The sequence below is a fragment of the Chenopodium album genome, chromosome 21, assembly GCF_948465745.1.
Source record: "Chenopodium album chromosome 21, dcCheAlbu1.1, whole genome shotgun sequence".
NCBI lineage: Eukaryota > Viridiplantae > Streptophyta > Magnoliopsida > Caryophyllales > Amaranthaceae > Chenopodium > Chenopodium album.
Genome location: NC_137854.1, coordinates 28,482,836 through 28,506,444, shown reverse-complemented (window position 1 = coordinate 28,506,444; position 23,609 = coordinate 28,482,836). Strand labels below are relative to the sequence as shown.

Below are 23,609 nucleotides of genomic sequence, written 5' to 3'. Positions count from 1 at the left end.
AATTGGTGCCGGATTAAGTTCAGATCGGGTCAAGTTCGGATTCGGGTTGAGTTCGGTTCGGTTACAGATCGGGTTTGGGTCTTGAATTTCTCGGATCAAATCAGATCGGTTACAGTTCGAAACGGATAATTTTTTTCGGGTCGGTTCGGGTTTGACACCTCTACATTTGACTATTTATGTACATAAAATACCAAACCTCAAAAAAAAAAAAAAGATTGAATTTCTGTATAATTTGAAAATTAAATTGAAAATTCAACCCAAAGAAAACGAAATTAGGAATATTATTGAGATTTATGTGCCGTTCGTTTTTGTGGTTGTAACTGAATAGATAAGAAGTACGGAGTTACATGAAAATTCACTGTTAACGCATGTACTTTAGAATGGCAACCACAAAAGTAAAATGAAAGGAAAAAGAAGTGACATGTTACATGTATCACAAGTATGAAGGACCTACCAGAAAAGGTTTCGTATATGCATCGTGTGGCCATTTCTGGTACAATAACTTACTTGTTTTTAGTACACATAGCGTAGACTCAAGTAGCTCTTAAAATTGTGATTATGATATTACTATATGACCTAGTCGTAACGAGAGAGGGCTTGTGTCTGAGGTCACACATACAATTTTTAATTCTCTCCAATTTTGGAGAAATTATGCTTATTAAAGAGAGAGGAAAAACGGATTCTCCCTCTCCTTCCCCCAATATTTACACAAACAAGAGAATTTCTCTCCTCTATTTCTCTTCTCTTTTTTTCCTTTCATTTCTTCCTATCCAAACAAAGTGTTAACGAAAAATCAACAACAATAATATGTTGAATAATTTTGAGAATTTAGACAAAATTCATGTTAATTAATTAGTTTACTTAGGCAAATGTGTTGTAAATTAATTAATAAAGATTATTAAAGCAAATAACTTTTGAAGGAAGTTTAGAGTTCTCGACAATGAGAAACTCATTTCTCTGTTTAGAGAAGACAAAGAAGCTGACCCTTTTGATGCCCGGTCTGCCGCTCGGTCAGGGAAGTGCTCGCCCGACCGGGCGCGAGGATGGACGTGAAATTCTCCTTCTCCGCCGCCCGATAGGTCTGGTTAATCAAGCCTGGATATCTGTTTATAATTTTGCTGAAGCCATTTATCTTCCCCCTTTGCTTTCTGATCATTGTCCAGTTTTAGTGGAGATTTGTACTAGTACTCCTGGGAAAGGTAGGCCTTTCATATTCTTACACTACCTAGCTGATCACAAGGATTTCTGCCTTGTTTTTGAAGCTGAGCTGGCTGGAAAAAGGTTTCCGAGGCTGCAGCTAAAGCTGATATTTGGCAGAACCTCAAAACTGTCAAGCAGGGTCTTAAGAGCTTAAACACCAAACATTTTGCAAATATTGCTGAAAGAGTTGATCAAGCTAACCTGATTTTAGTTCAAATTCAGGAAAAACTTGTTGTTGATATTACCAATACTACTCTTCATTTGCAGGAAGCTGCTGATATTGAGTAGGTTAAGCATTGGATGAATATTCAGGAGAATATCTATAAACATAAAGCTAGAGTGGACTGGATCAAGTTAGGAGATGCTAACTCTCACTACTTTTCTGTTATGAAGCAAAGGCAAAGTAGGAATATAATTGATTCTATTTTTAGTTATTATGATGTTGTGCTGAAGGATCCTACTTTGGTGGAGAATGAGATTGTAGGTTTTTATAAGGTTCTGCTGGGTACTTGTAGACACCCAAATGTGTCTTCCTAAATCCAAACCCAATGATGAATACCTTTCACGCCATTGATTATCAAACAAAGTGAAAGTGTGAAAAGTCTAGTGATGCGGTTATTTTTAATAAAAATACTTCTCTCTGTTTTCGAAAATATTCCTTTTTCGTATCCTGTTTATGAAAAACGTCCAATCCAGTTTGTTTGGTCCATGAGATGGGTCCAATAGTTGTGTAGTTGGATGGGGTTTAAAAAAATCTTTCCAACGATATATTATAATCCCAAATCCGAGGAATAATGAGGAAGTTGTGGCCAAAATACTTAACTGGGCCCAAACTGGATTTTACCTACGACCCAATGATCATGTGGAGGGTCTAAAGGTTTAATCCCATTCCTAAACAAATTAGGATTTATTAGAAGCTTTTATAAGTAACTAAAAGATCTTAATTATCCTTTTTAAAAAGATAAGATCAAAGAATTTGAAATTGAATAAAAACTTTCCCTTTTTAAGTCATAATTCTATTCGAATTTAAAGATGTTCAAAGACAGTCAAATATTATTATTTTGCCTCATAATATTTATCCAAATCTTATATGGTTGGATAGATCTTGAAATTATCTTTCCAATGATATATCATAATATTAATTCCGAGCTATAACGAAAAAGATATGAAAGAAATACGAAACTCTATTCAAAACTGACACCGTTTCACTATTTCGGCCATATCTTATCTACAAAATATTTTAATCTGATTCCAATTGGGTTGGAAAGTAGACTTCAATAGCTTTCCAACGACATATTATATGCCTTATTTGGACTTCTTGATAAAAAGATATGATAAAAACAAAATCCGCAAAAACTGCTGTCCATCGAGTTTTATTTCGATTTGAATTCAGATTCTTTTTTTAATTCTTCGACTCTCTATTTTCTCTATAAATAGAGTTCATATCTACCCTTTTTCAATCATCAACAAGCTTGATCACAATCATCTCTCTTCTCGTTCTAAGCTAAAGCTTATTCACTCTCTATTTTTATTCTACGCCTATCCCTTTTTCAAAATACACAATACCGCATTCACAAGTTCTAGACACACCTAGCCAAGTTCAAAGTTGCCTTCGCCCTCGATGTGAAAGGTTGATAATTTCTATACTTATTTCAATTATTTAATTTAATCGTTTGATTTAATATTTTATTGAAGTTACTAACGTGTGTATTTTGTTATTAAAAAGAGGTACAATGCATCAAAGTAATTAGCTTACTCCCTATTCTTTTAGAAAGCATGCTTAAATTTTATTAATTCCTAGTATCATGTTAGGATGTTTTTATTGCTTCCTAGTATCATGTTTAGGGTGCTTTCTATTTCTAATGTCATGTTAATATCATGTTAGGGCTAAAGCTTTAATATTTATTGTTTAGTGACATGTTAGGATTTGTTATTAATCATGTTAGTATCATGCCTAGGATCTTGCTATTATTATTAAGCTTTATGATTGAGATTGAGATTATTATGATGATTGTTATTATTATGTTGCTTGATGTATATTATTTTTATTGCTTGATCATGCCTTTTATGCAGGTTTAAAGGGAATTTATACTTGAAATCACGTCTAATAAGATAATAAATAATTTGGTTTAGGCTAATATAATTTTAATTCAAGTGATTGTCAAAAATAGTTTTATTTGTGCATTAATATTCAACCAACATAGATTAAACAGGTTTAGGGCTAAACTAATGATTGCATGTTAGTCAGAAAGCGCACGTGAATATGAGAAGAATAAATTAGAGGCCTATTTTTAGGGCGGGTTCAATCTCTTTTAGATTGGATTCATACCCTCATCCCGGAATATCCAGTCATGATTCCAGACCTATGGAGTTAGCGATCTCATAGATCGTGAAGGGGTGTAACCTTCACCCTGGGAACGGTTTACAAGTTCCTAAAACTTGTTGGTGACTCTTTTGCTCTTGTTTCTTTCCCTTTATACGCCACCATGCTGAAGTGCATGATCACAGTGGGGTTTGAGTTTGGGATGCTTGAAATTATTCCCTGCAGTACTAGAGCTACCTCTTTGCCTACTGTTGATATCCAAACTATGAGAGCTGGCTAACAGTTGGGAAGAACTGCTATGGATATTCTGTCTGCTGAGGTTACTCATTCTGAAATTGATGCAACTCTGGCTAATGTTGGTAATGACAAGGCTCCTGGTATAATGGCTTTAATGTTGTCTTTTTTGAGAAGGCTTGATATATTAGTAAGCATGACATCTATACTACTGTTACTCAGTTCTTTAAAACTGGTATTATTGCTAAGCAGTGGAGTTGCACTATAGTTACTTTGGTTCCTAAAGTCCAACATCCCTCTTATGTAAAAGAATATAGACCTATTGCATGATGTACAATGGGCTACAAGCTTATTCTAAAGTCCTTACGAATAGGATTGCTCAGGTGGTGGGTTTTGTTAAGCTGGTTTCAAACCTGAGAAGCATATTGGGGATAGTATCCTTCTTGCTACTGAACTTATGAAAGGCTATATTCACAAATTTGTCACTCCTAGATGTATGCTCAAAACTGACTTGAGAAAAGCCTATGACTCAGTTGAATGGAGCTTCTTGCAAACTGTCCTCGAAGGGACAGTTTTCCCTCAAAAGGTGGCTGGGTGGATTATGGCTTGTGTTTCTTCTATCTCTTATTCTATAATGGTGAACGGATTTCCCTCTAAGCCCTTCCCTACTAAGAAAGGTTTGAGGCAAGGTGACACTATGTCTCCTTTCCTTTTTACTCTTTGTATGGAGTATCTCTCTAGCTAGATGCTTGAAAGAAATGACTCAAGATCCTAATTTTAACTTTCATCCTAGATGTGAGAAGCTTGGAATCACTCATACAATGCTTGCAGATGATTTGCTGTTATTTGCTAGAGATGATGCTTGTTCTGTTCAGCTACTTTTGAATGCCTTTCAAAAGTTCTCCAGTGCCTCTGGTTTGGCTGCTAACCTCGGTAAAAGTGAGGTGTATTTTAGGGGCTTGTCAGAGATTGAGAAGGATAATTTGCAAACTATTCTTGGGATGAGCATAGGCAGTCTTCCCTTCAAGTATCTTGGTGTCCCTCTATCTTCTAATAATTGACCATTGCTCAGTGTAGGCCTTTGGTTGAGAAAGTTACTACAAGAATGGATAATTGGTCTACCAAACACTTATCTTATGCAGGCAGGTTGCAGCTCATTAGAAGTGTCCTTATTGGTATTCAAGCTTATTGGGCTTAAAATCTCCATTCTTCCCAAAATGGTGCAGGGAAATTGAGTCCAGATTCAGGGTGTTCCTTTGGACTGGTAAGAATACCTATTCTAAGAAAGCTCATGTCTCTTGGAATCATATGGCTCTCCCTAAAGTTTGTGGTGGCTGGAATATCACTCTTCTTGGTAATTAGAATAAGGCTGCTATATGTAAGATTCTTTGGGATTTGGCTCATAAGTCTGATAATCTATGGGTCAAATGGGTTCACACTTACTATTTCAACAATAAGAGTTTATGGTCTGCAGCTGTTCCTAAGAAATGCACTTGGGTCCTTAAGAAAATCTTAGGTTGCAGAAAAGTTATTGACAACATTGGTGGCTGATCTGCAGTTATGCATAATGGTAAGATGACTACTGCTAGAGTCTATGCTAAGATCAGACCTCAAGCTGCCAAAGTGAGTTGGAAGAGGATTATTTGTAACAATCAAGCCTCTCCTAAGAGTATCATTATTTGGTTGGCTTTGCAGAATAGAATGGTGACTAAAGACAGGCTTATCCAATGGCATATTAATTGCGATCCTTCCTATTTCTTTTGTCTGTGATGATAGTGTTGCTCATTTGTTCTTTACTTGCTCTTATTCTAGAGAAATTTGGCAGAAGATCATTGATCTGCTGAAGGTTAAGAAGACAATTCAGAGTTTTGATCTTGAACAGCAATCGGTTACAAGATATTGCAGGAAAGCTAGCAGGAAATGCAGGCTATATCTGATGTTCTTTGTTGAGGTTGTTCATAGTATTTGATACAATTGGAAAAGAACAGACGATCTTCAATACATGCTAAGAAACTACCATATCTCTTGGCTACTAAGCCAAGGGAAATTAAGAAAGCTAAGAAGAAAGCTTAACAAGAAATAAGCTTGTTATTGATTGATTTACTGATGTTCCTCCTTCGGTATTCATGCTTCTATTTATAGATAAATTAGAGCAGTTATGGCTGACTCCCACAACTGATTCTGTAGCTATGGTTCTTGTTGCCAACTCTCAGCTCTTTGAAAATTGAATTGCCTACTTTGCCTCTGAGCCAGTTCTTTTTCATCTTAATCCTTTGGGTAATACCTAATGTATTTTCACTTATCCTTGTTTGTTTAACCCAAAACCTTTCACTGACTCTAAAGTCCATTTTACTTGACCAATTGGATCAAAGTAAAAAAAAATAATTCAAGAACAAAAATCTAATTTTTGGGAGTAACAATCCTTTTAATCGTCCATCATAGGATAGCTTTCTCCCAATGAATTCGATCCTACTTCATTTCCCGTTTATTTTAGCCTATGAACCTTAGGTTATCTTTATTAACTGATACAACTTTAGTCTATCAACAAATCCTAAAGTCACATGTTGCACTCGGTGAAAGGTCTAATTAAAGTGTTAATTAATATTGAAGTTATTTTTATTTTTTTGTAAAAGGGTAGTGGAATATATATATATATATAATTATATATATAATTATTAGTAATTACTTTAGTTGTTATTAGATTAGATTTAGTGGTTTGTGAGATTATTATATTTTTGTTAATTGTCCAAAGTGAACTAATGGAAATAATATTAAATGAAGAGCTCAAACTTGTAATAGAAATATTAAAGTGTTGCAACCAATTTAGGATAAAAAGGGTATGAAGAAATTAGAAGAATATTGATATATCCCTCTGTTTTTTTTTTCTTTACTTTTCTCACAATTTTCAATTCAATATAATAAATAAAATATCTCAAGCTATGTCGTAATATCTAAAATTTCTAAAAGTTACATATTTAACAATTAAAAATTAAGACCAATCTTCACATGACTATGTTTTAAAGTATGGAAAAGTCATTAAAGCACAAGATTCCACATGCATTATAATCTCTCGAAATTCCAAATGGGACAATAAATGGAGGGATTAATATACTTTGAACTTATAGTTAGCGAACAAAATTTCAAGCACGCAATAACATAGATGAATTGTACATCATTCTTTTAATTGAACTTCTATAGTAATAAACAAGTTATAAAACTAGTTTACATGCTCCAAAAATACGTTCTAACTTATGCAACAAATTGAGGAAGTAGTTCTTCTCTTTCACATCGTTGACATTCCCATCGGCCTATTATGTACCCCAATATTAAGCATGAAATAATCATTACGCATGCGACGACAACAACAATACCACTTATAGTCCATTCCTTTTTCACATCTTGGGCTAAACCATCCCTGCAGCCTTGGCAATCATAACATAGGTTTTTGGGATTGTTATCCCATTTGTAACAATCAGAATTTGAGTAGGTGCCATTGGTAAGGTTGATCCAAATTGTAGGGCTTGAGAAGATAAAGTTGCACTCTACGGGCGGTTTACAACATCCAGACTATAAATGAAATTTATAATTAAAATCAAAAGCAAAACATACATAAAAGTTAGTTTATATAATTAATAAAGTTTGTTACTACACCCCTGTGAAACATGTTTAAAATTCAAACATTTGTTTTCCTACATGACCAATAATTAGAGATAAGAAAGATATAAATCATTTTATCAATTTGAGGAGTACTCCATCATTAATAATTAGACATATAGTATTTGGGAATTCAACTACCATTATATTAGCCGTTAGTCATGGTAAATATATTTATTTGATAGTGATGAATCATATTCATACACGATTTATAGGCGTGTTTATGCTACTTTATAGTTACTTTTAAGGTCTTTTTGTAATACCCCTCATGATTGCTTTAAACGGATTTAATATAATACTCATATCTGGGGCTATTTGGCCATATCCAGACTTAATGCAACACTTTGGCTACCTATTTTCCATTAGGCGTAATATTGGAGTCCCTAGCTTTCTATGCTCAACAAGGGCGTGCTCAAGTGGGGGTGTATGTAATACCCTTCATATGATTGCTTTAAATGGATTTAATATACTACTCATATCAACAAGATGCATTTTTTTTAAGGAGCTCATATGCTAATTAAGATACTCCATATTTAAGCGTGTTTGGCTGGGAGTAGTCTTGGGATGAGTGACCTCCTTAGAAGTTTTCTTGGGGTTTGCATGAGTGAGGAAAAAATGCACCGAAAAGACTTGTGTTGGTATGTGAGGACAGTTGTTGACCCTTGATGCACATTTCGTGACAATAGGCCCCTCCCTAATTTGTTTGGGATTGGGGTGTTACACTTTTAGTCTCTTCTTAAATCGCAAATGCATAAGAGCTTGTTTGGCATCATTTTTGGTTTTCTGTTTCATGTTTTTTTTTTTAAATTAAAAACCAAAAACAGAAAACAAGAAACAATTAAAAGGTGTTTCCACTTTCCTGTTGTCAGTTTTCAAAATTATCATGATTTTAATAAGTCTAAATATTTTTTGATTTTGTGTGACATATATAATTTACAAAAAACCAAAAAACAGAAAACCACAACGACGCTAAACGAACCCTAAAGTTATTCGTTTTGTGTACTATTACACTTTCTTGTGTTTTCTTAACATTTCAGATAATTTTTTATAACTATTTGGAGCTTTTCGAGTAGTTTTAGAAGAATCAGACAATGAAAGGACGAAAAATCGATCGATGAATCAAGGTCATTGAATGAAGGATATGTATCAGGGGTGTTAAAAAAAACCGACCCGATTGTCCCAACCCGATTTCCCGACGACCTGATAAAAACCCGATGGGAAATTTGGGAAAAAAATAACTTTTTTTCGGGTCGGGACATGGGCCGCATATTTTAATCTTCGGGTACCCAATTACCCGAAAATAAATTAAATAAAAAAAAGAAAAACCTCCGTCAAAATTTAAGCCCAGCCCATTTAGTTTTACTGCAAAATAGGGTTCTTATTCCTCAATTCCCAAACGCCGCTCTCTCTCTCTATCTCTCTCTCTCTCTCTCTCTCTCTTTCTCTTCCTCTCTAGGCTCTCTCTGCTTCGCTGCTTCCTGCCATTACAAGTTCACACGAGTTCAAGCCTTCACACGTTCACGGATCTGCCTTCATTCATTCAAGCCTTCATGGATGTGCCTTCATTCAAGCCTTCACGAGTTCATGCGAGTTCAAGGCAAGCGATTCAATCCTCAGTTTTGACTACTTCTCAAGTAATTTCTATTTTCATGCGAGTTTATTTATGGGTATTTTTTAATTTCGTTGTAATTTGTGGTAGATTTGAATTTATATAATCCAATTGAATTTGTATTTAGGGGTATTTTTTAAATTTCGTTATAATTCTCATGCGATTTCAATTTGTTGTAATTTGTATTATCGTGGTGATTGTACTAAATGTAGTGAATTTTGTGCTCAAATTTGTCTTATTGCGTTTGTTTATTGAATTTAATTTAGCGTTTGTTCATGTTATTTATAGAACTGAAATTGGAACTAAGTTTTACTTTGTAAATCAAAACTACTGAAATTCGAACTAAGAGATTCGGGTACCCTATGTCCCGACCTGAATAATTCGGGTACCCGAGATATTCGGGTCGGGACTTGGGACAGATTAACAAGTACCCGAAACTCCGGGTACCCGGGTCTTCGGGTACCCGAAAACCCGGGTACCCGGATTTGAACACCCCTAATATGTATATGTGGAAGCTTAGTTCGAGCATTATAAGCATGTAAATTGAAATACCCAAATATTTTATGATTTTATAATTATATTTTATAAAAAAATAGTTATATTTGTTTATTAAATAACTTTTCTAATTTCATATGTTTAATTTAGAGTTTGGAATGTTTTAAACCCTATTTAATATCAAGTAGGACTCTTGTTGTTTTATGACTAAAAAAAAAAAAAAAAGACCCACAACTGTTTTCCAATTTTCGATATGATATATTCCGTAATCAAATCCAAATTTGTTTGTTTCTTATTAGCTTTTATTCATTCTCTACTATCCATCACCTTAATTATTAATTTAGGTGATGATTTGCATCGTGTGATCAATAGAGAGGACGCAGGTGAATTGTAACTCCATCTATTTCTTGCCTTGACTACATGTATGTAGTTCGATTGTAATATGTCGAAGGTAATCACATGATTTATTTTCCTTGAAATTGTTTGATTAATTTGTTTGTATTGATCTTACTCTATATTATTATATGTAAATTTTATAATTTGTTATTGGGTTTTTCTACACAGTAACCCTGTTTTTTTTTCATTTTTCTACGTTGTGCCCCAACATATATGACTTTCTACACGGTAACCCCAATATACCTTTTGTTTCCATACGGTAACCTTGCCGTTATCCTGCCGTTAAAAAATTCCGTTAGTGGGGCCCACTCTCCATTTATTAATATTATTTTTATCGAATTGTATTCTGTCAAAGGTTTCGGGGGCTATTTTGGGCCTTTGGGGTCCAAATTGAGCTCAGATTTGGCAAAAAAAATAACGTAGATGCCTCGTTTTGTGTGTTTAAATGTTAACACGTAAATCGAGACATTTCTTAATAAGCAAAACGAGGCATCTATGTTATTTTTTTGCCAAATATGAACTCAATTTGGATCCCTTAGGGCCAAAATAGCCCCCGAAACCTTTGACGGAATACCAATTCGATAAAAATAATATCTTTTTTTTTTTTTTTTTTTGTGGAAAGGGGTTATGAATAGTACAATGTTACTATCATATAATAACAAATTCTTACATGTGGCATGCCACACAGACATCATGAGGATTACCTTGTTAGTGTTGTAGGGGTTACTTTGTTAGTATTTTAGGAGTTGCTTCATCGGTGTTATAAGAGTTATTCTGACAAGGTTATAGGGGTTCTCAGTTAATATTACACGGGTTACTCGGTCAATGTTATAGGGGTTACTCGAATTGTGTTATAGGGATTGCTGTAAAACCCCCGTATTTTTGAAACGTATTTTCTAATTAATTAATTAATATTTTCTAAAAAGGGTATTTTACTAATTTATTTTACTATTTGAATTTTGGAGCCAAAATGATATTTGAATTTTGGCGCCAAAAGTATTTTAAAACTCAATTAATTAATTTTGGATTTTGGATAAGATTTAGTATCCATTTATTTATTTTTAAAAATCGGATTATTTATATATGTTTCGGATATTTTACTTAAGAAAAAAATATATATTTTATTCTTTAATTTGGAGGTCTGAAAATTCCTACTAATTGGCTATTATTTTCAGATTTTCCTAGTGTGGATAATATGATTTTCTTAGTTAATTTATATAGTGAATAATTGTTATTCTCTTAATTAATTATTTATACAATAATTTACATAATTATTTTTAGTCCCTTAAACCTAGAAAAATAATTCCCTAAATACTACATAAGGGATCCGAAAATTATTTGAGCTATGGAAGCTTTAAATTTTTGGCCACCTTGGTTTGATTTTGGGTGATTTATTTTGGTATGTAAATTGTAGTTTCAATTATCTCCCTAAAATATATTATTTTTCCTTAAATCTTATTTTCCATCTCCTAAATATTTGATCATATTATTTCCCTACCTTATATCATCCTTGATTATTCCCCAAGAAAAGCTCTTTTTCCATAGTATTTTTCATGACTACATACTTTCCTTAAATTAATTTTTCTTAGTCACCTTAATATTAAACTTTTCATAATTCTTTAGCTCTCTTCCCGAGTAATTCCCTAATTATTTTTACCATAATTATTCCGACATTTCTCCTATCATAATTCTTGCATGAGATAGACTATAAATACCCCTTGATTCATGGCTAAACACTCACACCAAATTCTCTAATTCTTTTTTTAATTTCTCTAATTTTCTCCTCTCTTTTTCTCTTGCTTTCACTTGGCCACCACCGCCAAACACCACCTGCCACCGCCAGCCACCTGTCGGACAGTCGCTGCCCTTGCCGCCACCTCTTCTTCCTCTTTTCCTTGGTTTTCTATCTCTTCTTATTCTCTTTAATTAATTAATAATTATTATGGGGGATTTGTACAAATTATAATGAGTAGTTTTAATTAAATAAAATCAGATTTTTATTCCTGTTTATGAAAAATAATTTATAAGGTTCATGTACATATAGTTGGGGGTTTCTAATTTAATTGTTGTGATTATTTGTTAACCTTATATTAATTAAGGTTATATTTATTTGTAGGGCGTGTTTGATCAGAGTTCTTGAAGTTCCTTTTTGTGTTGCTAGCTAGGAACAAAGGTACATTTAGGCAGCTAGATACCTTTGAAGTGAATGGTTTGAATACCATGTGTTTTTATATAATTTTTATGATAATTGAATTAAATGGAATTGAATTATGGTTTATAAAATAAAAACATGTTTAAATAATTAGTTTTAATAAACAAATTGGAGGATAGGTTTTTTTTTTATCATGTTTTGAATGATTAAAAGTGTTTATCATGTTTAAAAGGTTTAATTTTGAAAGCATGTTGAATTTGATAAAAAGGAGTTTGAGTTGTTTATTGGAATTTTATTGAATTATTAAAAGCTTTACAATCATGATTATTATATTAATCCCACTATGCGGATTCATTGAAGACTATGGACTTTGTAATGTATGACCTAGTCTTTCCTCAAGAATCATCTTGAAATAGTAGGAGACTAGCTTGGGGGGTGTGCACACTTAGAGAGAAAATTGGGTTTTGACAAGAATTGATTTTTAATAATAACTATTATTGAAATATTGAGTTATTGAAATTATATTTGAGAGTTGGTTTTGAATAATGAGTTTTGGAATTTATTGGATTAAGTAGTGGAATTGATTTTAAAAGCATGTTTGTAAATAAATCGAGTTTACTTATCTTACACTTATCGTACTTAGCATATTTTTGCTAATCGGTATTTGCTATTTGTTTTGGTTCGATTACCTTAATAGTAAGTAGTGTTGACTAATTTCAGGTGGAGTCAATAGTTGAGCTTATGGCAGTCCCGAGATGTTCTTGACTTAGATTTAGAAATGTTGGTCTTTGTTTTATTATGAGTACTCATGACAATGGTTTCTATTTATAGTTTTTATTAATAAAGAAAGAGTTTGAGTTTCCACTGCAAATTACTCCCTCTCTTTTTAAATACTTGCTCCACTTTCCATTTACGTGCGTTTTTAATTAAATATTTGCTCCATTTCCTTTTTTGAAAAGCATAATATTTAATTTATTTCTCTCAACTAGTGGACCCAACATTAACCATATTTTATTAAGTTCATATTCTTTCTCCTCCAACTCCTTCAACAACTTTTGCTTTTTACAATTTTTTATTCTTCTACTACCTACCCCACTACGGGCCTATTCTCTTCAACTTATTTTCAGTTCAGTTCAATTCAGTTCCTCCTCACTCCACAGTTATGGAAAATTTGTTAATCCTTAACAAAAGTCTTCTTTTAAAATGTGTGGCATTCTTGTTGGTATTAGAATTTTCACAAACTATTGCGTCAGTTCGGACTCACCAAATGTTTCGTTAGTCCAGCGGATTTTTGATATCCTCTATTAGCTGGATGATATTCTTGATCTATTAGCTGGTTGATATCCTTTATTGGCTGGATGATATCTTCTATTGGCTATATGCCTCTATGATATTATGGCTAGATGAAATCCTCTATTGGCTATATAATATCATTTATAATTGTGTTTATGATATCTTTTATTGGCTGGATGAAATCCTCTATCGGCTGTATAATGTCATAGCTGGATGATATCCTCTATGGGTTGTATGATATCATTTATAATTGTGTCTATGATATCCTTTATTGGCTTGATGATATCCTCTATTGGCTATATGATATCATTTATAATTGTGTCTATGGTATCATTTATAGGCTAGACAATATCCTCTATTGGCTATATGATGATATCCTCTAACAAACTGTAGTATCATCTACCAAAAATAAATTGTTGTACATATCCTCTATCAATTACTACATATCCTATAGCAAACAATACATATCCTACAACAAATTAAAACTGTACGTATCCTCTATTAAATAACGCATATCCTCCAACAAGTTGTACATATCCTCTATCAAATGATACATATCCTATATCAAATATTGCATATCATATATGCTTGATGCATTGGTGCGGCTTGTTGCACCCAATACCTTCTCTAGAATGTTTCATTTTTACAAGTTTGACATTATTAAACCTGTTTGTTTTTATGAGTTGAAATGCTCCAACGACTTAATCAAGAAATTATAATTAAGCCCTTCATCAAAATCATTCGTTCAAAAGTTAGAAATTACTTTAATTTCCCCGAAATCTTCGATAAAAACCTTAATCTAGTGGTCCATATATTATAGAAAAACTAAGGGGCTTTAATGTAGTCCAAGAACTTTTTTTTATATATTTTTTTGATGTTGAGAGAGTCGCAAGCACAAATCATATAGACGAGATTTGATCTCGTGTCTTATTTATCAACTCTCAAAACTCTAATAAATTTACCCACTAGTGTAGTTCAACATGTGATAAGTGAGTTATACATTGTACGAAGTATAAATTATACTTCCTCCTTTATTTTATTAGTTGTTCCATTTTAACTTGGTAGGTACATGTTTCAATACATAATCTAGACCCTTAATATTTGTAATTGCGTAATTGAAAAGATTATAAATATTTTTATTTAGAATACATAAATCCAAATGTATCTAATGTGAGTGAATAGTGTCAAAATAAAGTCAAAGTAAAACACTTTAAAAAAAATAGAGGAATAACTATTATATTTAGTCTTAATATAGGTATATTCAGTATTTTTTGTTAATCTGTATTTTTTAAGAAGAAAAATTAGAAATAATAATCCCAACTATTATGAATTTTGCTAGAATAATCCCAACTTTGAATTATTCAAGAATAATATGAACTTTGGGGGTTCTTTTTCTTCAATCCCAAATACCGATTACCATTTGAATGTGTTTTTTTTTTTTTGTCTTGTTAAAGTGACACGTGTCGCAAATTTGGTTAAAAAAATATAATAAAAAAAACAAAAAAAAAAAAACAGAACAATTTGCAAATTGCAGTCATTTAAAGTTAGTATTTGCAAATTGCAGCCATTTAAAAAAAGTTGCACATTGCAGCCCAAAAGGTGTTATACATTGTAAATTGCAACCTAATTCAATTTTTTCATTGGTTTGGGTTTCGAAAAAAGTTTGGTTAAGGTTTTAGCAGCCATTTTAGCCCTTTTTCATTGGTTTGGTTTCGAAAAAAGTTCGGTTAAGGTTTTAGTGGCCATTTTAGTCCTTAGGGTCCTAATTGAGCTCGGAATAGGCAAATAATTAATGTAAGTGCCTCGATTTTACAGCAAAAAATAGTTGTCCACAAATTGATACATTTTGGTTACGCAAAACGAGGCACTTACATTAATTTTTTGCCTATTCCGAGCTCATGTGGATCCTTATGGACTAAAAAGGCCCCTAAAACCTCAAACGAATATTTTTTGACACGTAAACCGATGGAAAAGTTGAATTGGGTTGCAATTTACAATTTATAAGAACTTTTGGGCTGCAATTTGCAATCTTTTTTTTAAATGGCTGCAATTTTTACAAAATACAAACTTTAAATGGCTTTAATTGGCAAATTTTCCAAAAACAAATATCAATATTAAACAAAAAAACCACCCAACCAAAACCCATCCCAATTACGGCCACCAACCAAACCTTAACAACCACCACCCTACACCGCTAATTCCCCCTCCTGCTGCGCCGTTAATTACCCCTCCTCCAGTGCCGCTAATTCCCCTCCTCCTGCGCCGATTTCCCTTCCTTCCTTATCTCATTTTCTCTTTTTCCGATGACCATTCCCTCCCTTGAAATCTCTTTCTCCACTCGAAAACCCTTTAAATCCACCTCTCTCACTCAAGAAAACCACCAAAACTCCCTCCCCCACCATCGTTTTGGTGTGCTGGGAGGAGCGATTTGGGATTTTTGAAAGTGGGGAGCGGTTTCATTGGTGGTTTCGTGGGGGATGGGAGGGGGTTTCGGGGAGGGGGAAATTAGTGAGCCGACGGTCCGGTGACGGATGGGGAGATGTGGCAGTGCGGCGAAGGCAGCGTACGAGTGGTGGGGGAAGAGGCGTCAAAGGCGGCATATGGCTGGTGGAAGGGGAGGGGCGACGAAGGCGGCGTATGGCTGGTGGAAAGGGAGGCTGCTGGTTTTCTTTTTTTTAAAAAAAAAAATTATTTTATTTTTTTGACCAATCGGGACTTGACACGTGTCAAGTGACCTGATATAATAGGTTATTGATTTTGGTTGATCGGTTAGTGATTGAAAAAAAAGAAGAACCCTAGAGTTCGGATTATTCCATAATAATTAAAAGTTGGGATTATTCTACCAAAATTCATGAAAGTTGGGATTATCATTTCTAATTTTTCGACTAGATTAGGATCGTTCAAACCAAATATTCCTAATTTTTATTATTTTATATTTGCATCCTAACTTCTAAGATGAAAGACCCTACTGAACCGACACCTCTCACATGTTTAGCCAACTCAGCTCCACATGTCACCACTTGTGAGTAGTGAGGTAAGGGAATCGCCCTACTCCCAACCATTTTGTAATTAGTGGGAATCGAACTCGTGACCTCTGAGTCATAAGGTGAGTTCCCCACCAACTCCACCAAGCTTTACTTGGTCAATTTGCATCCTAACTTATTTATTGCTTATGTGAAAGAACAAATTCAATATATATAAATATGTATTACATAATCAAATAAAGGCATACCTCAATAGGAGTTAAGCGTCTAGCAAAGAACTCGTCTGCCGTATCATTAACATATTTGTGTTGGAATTGAGAGCACACATTGCTATTTTCATAAAGGCAATGCTTGATGTCCTTCCAATTCTCCGATTTACCAATTTTATGTTCAAGTGAGGCGAATCCAATTGTGCTTTTTATTATAGCATAGCAACCGGTATATGCTACGACAATTAAGAAGCCTATCGCACATAAGAAACATTTTGAATATAGTTGATCATTTTCCTCTTCGTGACAATTGATACAAGCGAACACGACATAACCACACCCTAGTATTATAAACAAGGCACAAATGAAATATACCCAGCCCGTGCCCATGTCCACGCCTAGGCATGAGTCACCGGGCTGGAAATCTAGCCACAAACCGGTCGCGAAAATTGAAATTATAGAACTGCCTACGATAAACAAGAACAATGGTCGTGTGAACGTTACGATCCATCTAATCATATAATCATCCATGTATGTATGTTAGTAGAGAGGAACATAGAAGAGGGGTGGAGAAGGAAGAGATGTTGGTGGCTAAATTAATTTGACTACTTGTGTTATGGTTTTCAGAATTATTCCTTCTGTTTTTAGTTTATGTTGTTTAATTAGTAGTGACAAAGATTAAATATTGTTGACCAAGAAACTCAACATATTATATTTATGCTCATTATATTTGTTAAATAAATATGTAATCATCAGAGTAATTAGAAAATTGGTAGTTCGCCAACGGTGTGATGCGCAAGTAATCACGACTTGGGACAAATTTATTTTATTCACAATTGTAAGATTACATTTGTAATTATCTTGAATAACTCAACTAATGTTGCAACAACATGACTAATACAATACTATGGTCACAAATGAGATAAACTCAACTTGTAATAGTTGACCTTTGTGTTAAGAAACTTAAGATCATTATTCACCGCCCATTATATCACTCATAAATTACATTGTGTAATATGTTGTTGGATTAGTCTCAATTTATAATTTTACATACAATTTTTTCGTAATTTATATTAAAAATACACTATTATATATATTTAAGGTCAGACATATGCATTGACAAGTTTATCAATTAGTAATAGATCGTAAATCATGAACGAAGAAAGTATCATTATGATATAGAGAAGGTATTGTATGTCTGACCTTAAAAAATATCAGGATCAGTAACCTACATATTGCTTAAACTTTAAAAACAACCTCCTCAACTCGAGAGGATATGGAAGTCACCAGTCACATGAATAATTTTTTGCAGATTTACAATGCAATAAAAAGCCTCAGACTTGATACATTGAAATCTTAGTCCCCAAGTCAACCAAAGCTTTTAAAAAATGTATCCATAGAGTCATAGAGTCATACAACGTCCATGCTACTCACTATTTTATACTTTTACTAGTCGTGGACTCGCGCGCGTTGCGCGCGATTCCCCAAGTTATCGGTATTATCTTTTGGTCATTGTTTTATCATTGTTTGTATGTTCATCATATATTTATGGACGTTTTTTCCTTAAGTATCTGTTCTAGTCTACAAAAGACACACCAGCAATGACACGTGTCATCTTTAGGTGTGTCTTTAATATATTTTTGTAAGAAAATAAACTTTTAAAATAATTGAAAAAGAATAAACTCAAAATATTTTCTTACAAAATTTAGGAAAAAATATCATAAAATAATATATATTTATAACTTAGATATCTAACCATATCAATTATTTATAGTAAAAAAATCATGTATATATATCTTTCAACCTAACATAATTGGTGAATAAATTAAAAATTATTAAACGTAAAAAAAATGCAATCTGTTTACAAAATAGAAGAAAGCTTGAATTAAAAAAAAAATGTATGAAGTAATATGTTGTCATAAAAGATACAAAATAGTATTTTAAGTTCCTTGATTTGTGATATAATAAGAATTAGATTTTGGATGTAGTTATAATATTATAAGCAAATTAGTAACGCGAACTATTAGATGCTGAGGCACACTCAATCTCATTAAGACCAAAATCGAGCACACCATTATGACAATTATTAGTCAATGCAAGTGAAAAGATAACAAGTTACCAACTTTTCCAACAGCCCTATTCAATAATAAGTACCTATGCAACAACAATAATTCCAACACATATGATCTGCAGATGTGAGTTGATATAAACATAATAATAAGGGGGGAAAGTTAAAGATAATGCATTTTAGCTTCAATACATACAGAGTATTTTTCATGCATTCTATAAATCTTATTATTGAAGCTCACTGATTAGATTGTGTCTAACAAGATTATAACTTGCAAAAATGGTATCAAGAAACAAACAAATAACTCATTATAACCAATCTGACATATGATAAAATTTCCTTATATGCTCAAAATTCAAGAATCAAGTTTCCTGCTAGGTGAACAAAAGTATACTAAAATATCATCTTAATCCCAAAATCTAATTTGTCGCAAGAAATCTAAAGATGTGAGTGGAGCAAAGTATATTCTATAACATTATCACCACAAGAAACAAGTGACTCTAATTAGTCTCATATGCCTCCGCAATGTGTGCAGTAAAACGTACACCCTGGCAGAACTGCAATAAGAAGTATTCCCCATCGTAGATTCGTAGCTAATCATACAGAGCAGAGCAAACACAAGTATTATTGATGTCCAGTATGAGAAGAAAAAAGCAGTGGAGACTGGAGAGTTGGAAACTAAAGGAACTCCAGAATCGTCTATTATTATCACAAAGTTAGAATCTGACATTGAAGATTAGATGGTAGCAATCACATGTACAGCTGGCAGAAAATCATTCACCACAGCACTCTTATTCTCGTTCTTCTTATCTATAATTTCTGTGAAGGCAACCTTAAATGGAAGTGGAAGAAAATTAAAAGGTCTAAAATGGGACCGATAATCTCTAAAGGTCTAAAATGACAAGCAAAGGATACAGCCTTAAAAAAAAAAAAAAAAAAAAAAACGAATCCCAGCAAGGGCGGTGAGGAGGAAGTTCATTGAGCTCGTGTAAAGGCGGAATCCAGGATCATCGGCACACACTGCTATTATCTTGTAATCTTTCTCTCCCTGAGACACATAATATGATAATGATAATATATATTTAGCTTATTAAATTTAATTCGAAGCATTTCAGTTTATGGTGGGACCCAATAATTGTAGGATGATGCAGATTACTAAGGCAAGCTAGGTGAAGGAGGGGAAAAGAGAATCACCTGATGAATCAAAGGCATGAGTCCAATAGCCCAAGCTTGAATGAAAGAACCTGGAATTGAAGTATACTTCCTCCGTTTTCTTTTACTTGCAACACACCTTTTAAGCACGCAGTTTTAGGAGATAATTAGTGAGGGTAAACGAGAGATTTTATCAATATAATTTTTACACGAAAATTAGAATAGGGTTTAGTATCATTTGTAAAAATTATAATGAAAAATTTGTCCGTTTAGATTACATAAACCCGACCTCAAAACACGTGCCACAAGGCTGTGTTGCAAGTAAAAGAAAACGGAGGAAGTATAATCCTGAAAATTGCAGAATCATGAAAAAGGTTATTTTAATCCATGAGTTGTTTTATTAAGGCTATCTTACACACATAACATAGAATTCCTGCATTAATTTATATAAATCCTAGTGATGTGGGCATTCTGAATTTGTAGCTTTGATAATCCTAACAAAAAGTTAACCCTGAAATTACTCAAATAACAATAAAAAGCAGCAGGACTTTGTCTTTCAATTGCTTCTATGAAGACTCCTTCACATGAAGATTGTTCTGCAGTTTATCTAATTGCTCTGCCAGTCTCTTCACATGATCATTGTGTTCTGCAGTTTATCTAATTGCTCTGGCTGTTGTCTAATGTGGGCTTTTAAGAAAACATATTGCAAATAGTTTTCCCTTTATCCTAAGCCATAATTCAGAGAATCACAATTAGCAACACCATATTTAAACAATGAAATTAAAGAGACAGAGATTAAGGAATTCCAGAGTTTCACTTCAACAAAATAAGACTTGTCCATAGTTTTAACGAATCCAAGCTTCATCATATAATAAACATCATACACTTCATTAAAAGAATGCAGCATTGCTCACCAAATTCCCACCTTGCTAAGTGTGTCTCAAATTTCAGCAGTGTACATACATTAAATAAATTTTTTTTTTTAAAAAAATAATAAATCCACAGCATTTTTCTCACCCTCATTTTCCTCATTATCAAACCTCCACCACCACTTCCGCTGCTAATCTGAACAAAGTGGAGAATCAAACGATATCAACAAACCACACTAAATCAAATCACAAAACCTATCGTCATGAAAGATATTACAGAACCTAAACCTAAAATCAAAGATCTACCCTTAACTTAGAGTAAAATTAATAAATACCCACTTAAATTAAACCCTAAATCAATAATTATAACTGCTCAAAACTACACTGAAGAATTACGAAGCCTAAACATTTCTAGGACAACAACAATCAACCGAGAAACAACTAATAATTAACTTGCTTAGTAGATTATTATGAATTTGCTTGATACCTTGCTTTGTGAATTTGGTAGTTTAATCACAAAGCAAGGTATCAAGCAAATTCAAGTTCAACCAATGTCACCACTTTGACAAGCTCAATAGGCACCATTGCTTGTCTAATTCAAACTGACTCCTCCATTTTCCATTTCAAACAAATGAATCCTATTTTTTTTTTTTATAATTTTTGCATAACTAACAAGTTTAATATACCAATAGCAAAACATTGTAATTGAAAAGGATAAAAGAGGGGACAATGAATAACCTTGAATTTGTCAGGGAGATCATACCTGTAATATTAATCTTCAACATGATTGCCACTCATAAAACCAAGAGTTCAAAGTCATCTACTCCCATTTTAGGCCTCTGATGGCGCATATACTCATTTTCATTTTCCTCTAGATATTGATTTTAATTACATTACTCTGCTCGTGCTTTGGTTTGCCAGGACCAGCCTACGTATTCTCCTATATCATGCCTACATAAAGAAAAGACATGTAACAAAACTTGACAGAAAAATAACAGGAAAATGAAGAAAAAAACAGTTAGCCTAATAGCATGAAACATAGCTCTCACAAATAACAAAGATACAAATCACTTTTTTTTACATATATTTGATAAATACATTTGAACTTGCACAGCGTATGCTAGTATTGCAAACTCTGATTGATCAGCTGATTTTAGTTTGTAATTCAAACAACAAATAACTAACACTAATTCATACTCCGAATCGCTCAAACTTTGTAATTCAAATACAGCAATTGCCACAAATAATTTTAACAGCCCAATGATCCAAATTTACCAATAAACATGTAAAAAGCCAAAAGTTAGACAAAGTCATTAATCTAGTTTCAACTACAATTTGTAAACCATAACTTCATCAAATCCAGCAATCCAAAATTCAACATATTACCACTCATAAACTTCATCAAACCAGTTATGCAAAATTTATCAATTATCCATGGACCAACCAAAATCAAATATGCTTCATTATTCAAAATTCACCACGCAAAAGCAAAAATTAACCAAACCCATACTTCCAATTCACCAGATCACTACTTTAAACCAAAATTTAGTAATAAGCTTGTTACCCCAAATTCACCACTAAAAAGCCAAAATTAATCAAACCTAAGATTTTAAATTCACCAGATTACTACTAATAAACCAAAAAATTTACCAAATTTATTATTCCAAATGAATTGATTTATCATACAGAAACCAAATTTAATCAAAAAACACCAACTTACTGCTCATAATGCAAACTTTTATAAAGCTAATTACTCTTATTTTCACCATTTAATTACTGATAAACTAACACTTTTATGAAGAGTGATTGTAATGTTTGATTTCTAACCCATTTTCTTCGTTAATCAGATCAGCTTACTAAACTTCTTTAATTTCCCTTGATCAATCGAAAAATAAAACAAATCAAAAATAAAAATGAACAATATATTAATCAATTATCAATCTGGAAGTAACTTAAAATTTGATCCAAACTATAAAAGGAGAAAGTGTGTGCCAGGATTTAGATCAAACACAAACAATCGAATTTGAAAAATCCCTCAAATTAACAATCGAACTGAAAAAAGGCAATAATAAAAAATAAAAAAAAAAAAAAAAAAAAAAAAAATTAAACCTTTGGGATTCTTTGACCTCGAACTTGTTGTTGTATCCCCATCTGCTTCCATCTTCTCGATCTCCTCCTGAGTGAGTGGTTCGATCAACAGGAAATAGTGCAGCTCATCCAAATAATCGATCACCATCATTTTCCCTTACATCAACCCGTAACTTCATCAATTAACACGTGTAAACCACCATATCCAACCGAGACCGAGATCTTTAACTCTCAAAAAAGCATAAAACCCAATTTCTGAATTCTTTCATAAACCCAAAGTAAATGATAGGAGGAGAACTCAGAGATTGAAGAAGAAAAGAAAATAGAGGAGGAGAGAGAAAGAGAGTAGGAAGAGAGAGAGCCAAATGAGTGATGGGAAGGAAAATGGGGAAAGCAAGAACAGCAAAAGACATCGAGAAGAGAGAAAGAAAGCAGTAGGGCAAAATAGGCAATTCACTATTCATAAGCTACAGTACTGTACTGTTCATAAGCTACAGTAGGTGATTGCTCATATTTATAGAAAGGGTTAAAGATATACTGTTCAAAACTAATGATGTAAATTACTTCAATTAATGAATGTGTAACGCACACAACGCGTGCATTAAAAAGTTGTGCGTGTATATGGAAAAAGTTGTACTTTGCAAAGTTTATTACATAGTACTCACTTAGGCCCCGTTCTCTTCACCTTATTTTTGCTGAATTGAAATTATTTTTACTTAATATTATTTTTTTAAGATGAAGAGAACAGGGCCTTAGTTTATATTTTTATTTGTCGTATTTGACTTTTATGATCTCTAAAACAAGTGTTAAAACATTTAAATCTCTATTTACATACACGTAAAAATTATAAAGAGTTTATATTATAATATATAAATGAAACGAA

General features: G+C 33.0%; 1 long non-coding RNA gene across 6 annotated transcripts; it reads right to left on the bottom strand.

Moving 5' to 3' along the window:
* Positions 1 to 19,259: 19,259 nt before the first annotated feature.
* Positions 19,260 to 23,197, bottom strand: LOC145602026 (uncharacterized). 6 transcript variants are annotated; one of them, XR_014104490.1, is made up of 5 exons: positions 22,748 to 23,197; positions 21,402 to 21,589; positions 19,812 to 20,834; positions 19,533 to 19,665; positions 19,260 to 19,427 (listed from the first exon to the last, which is right to left on the bottom strand). It is a non-coding gene; the product is annotated as an uncharacterized LOC145602026 (long non-coding RNA). The 6 variants fall into 6 exon arrangements; XR_014104488.1 differs by having other exon boundaries at positions 19,260 to 19,665; positions 19,812 to 19,908; positions 20,059 to 20,834; XR_014104489.1 differs by having other exon boundaries at positions 19,260 to 19,665; positions 19,812 to 20,495; positions 20,787 to 20,834.
* Between the last annotated feature and the right edge of the window lie 412 nt (positions 23,198 to 23,609).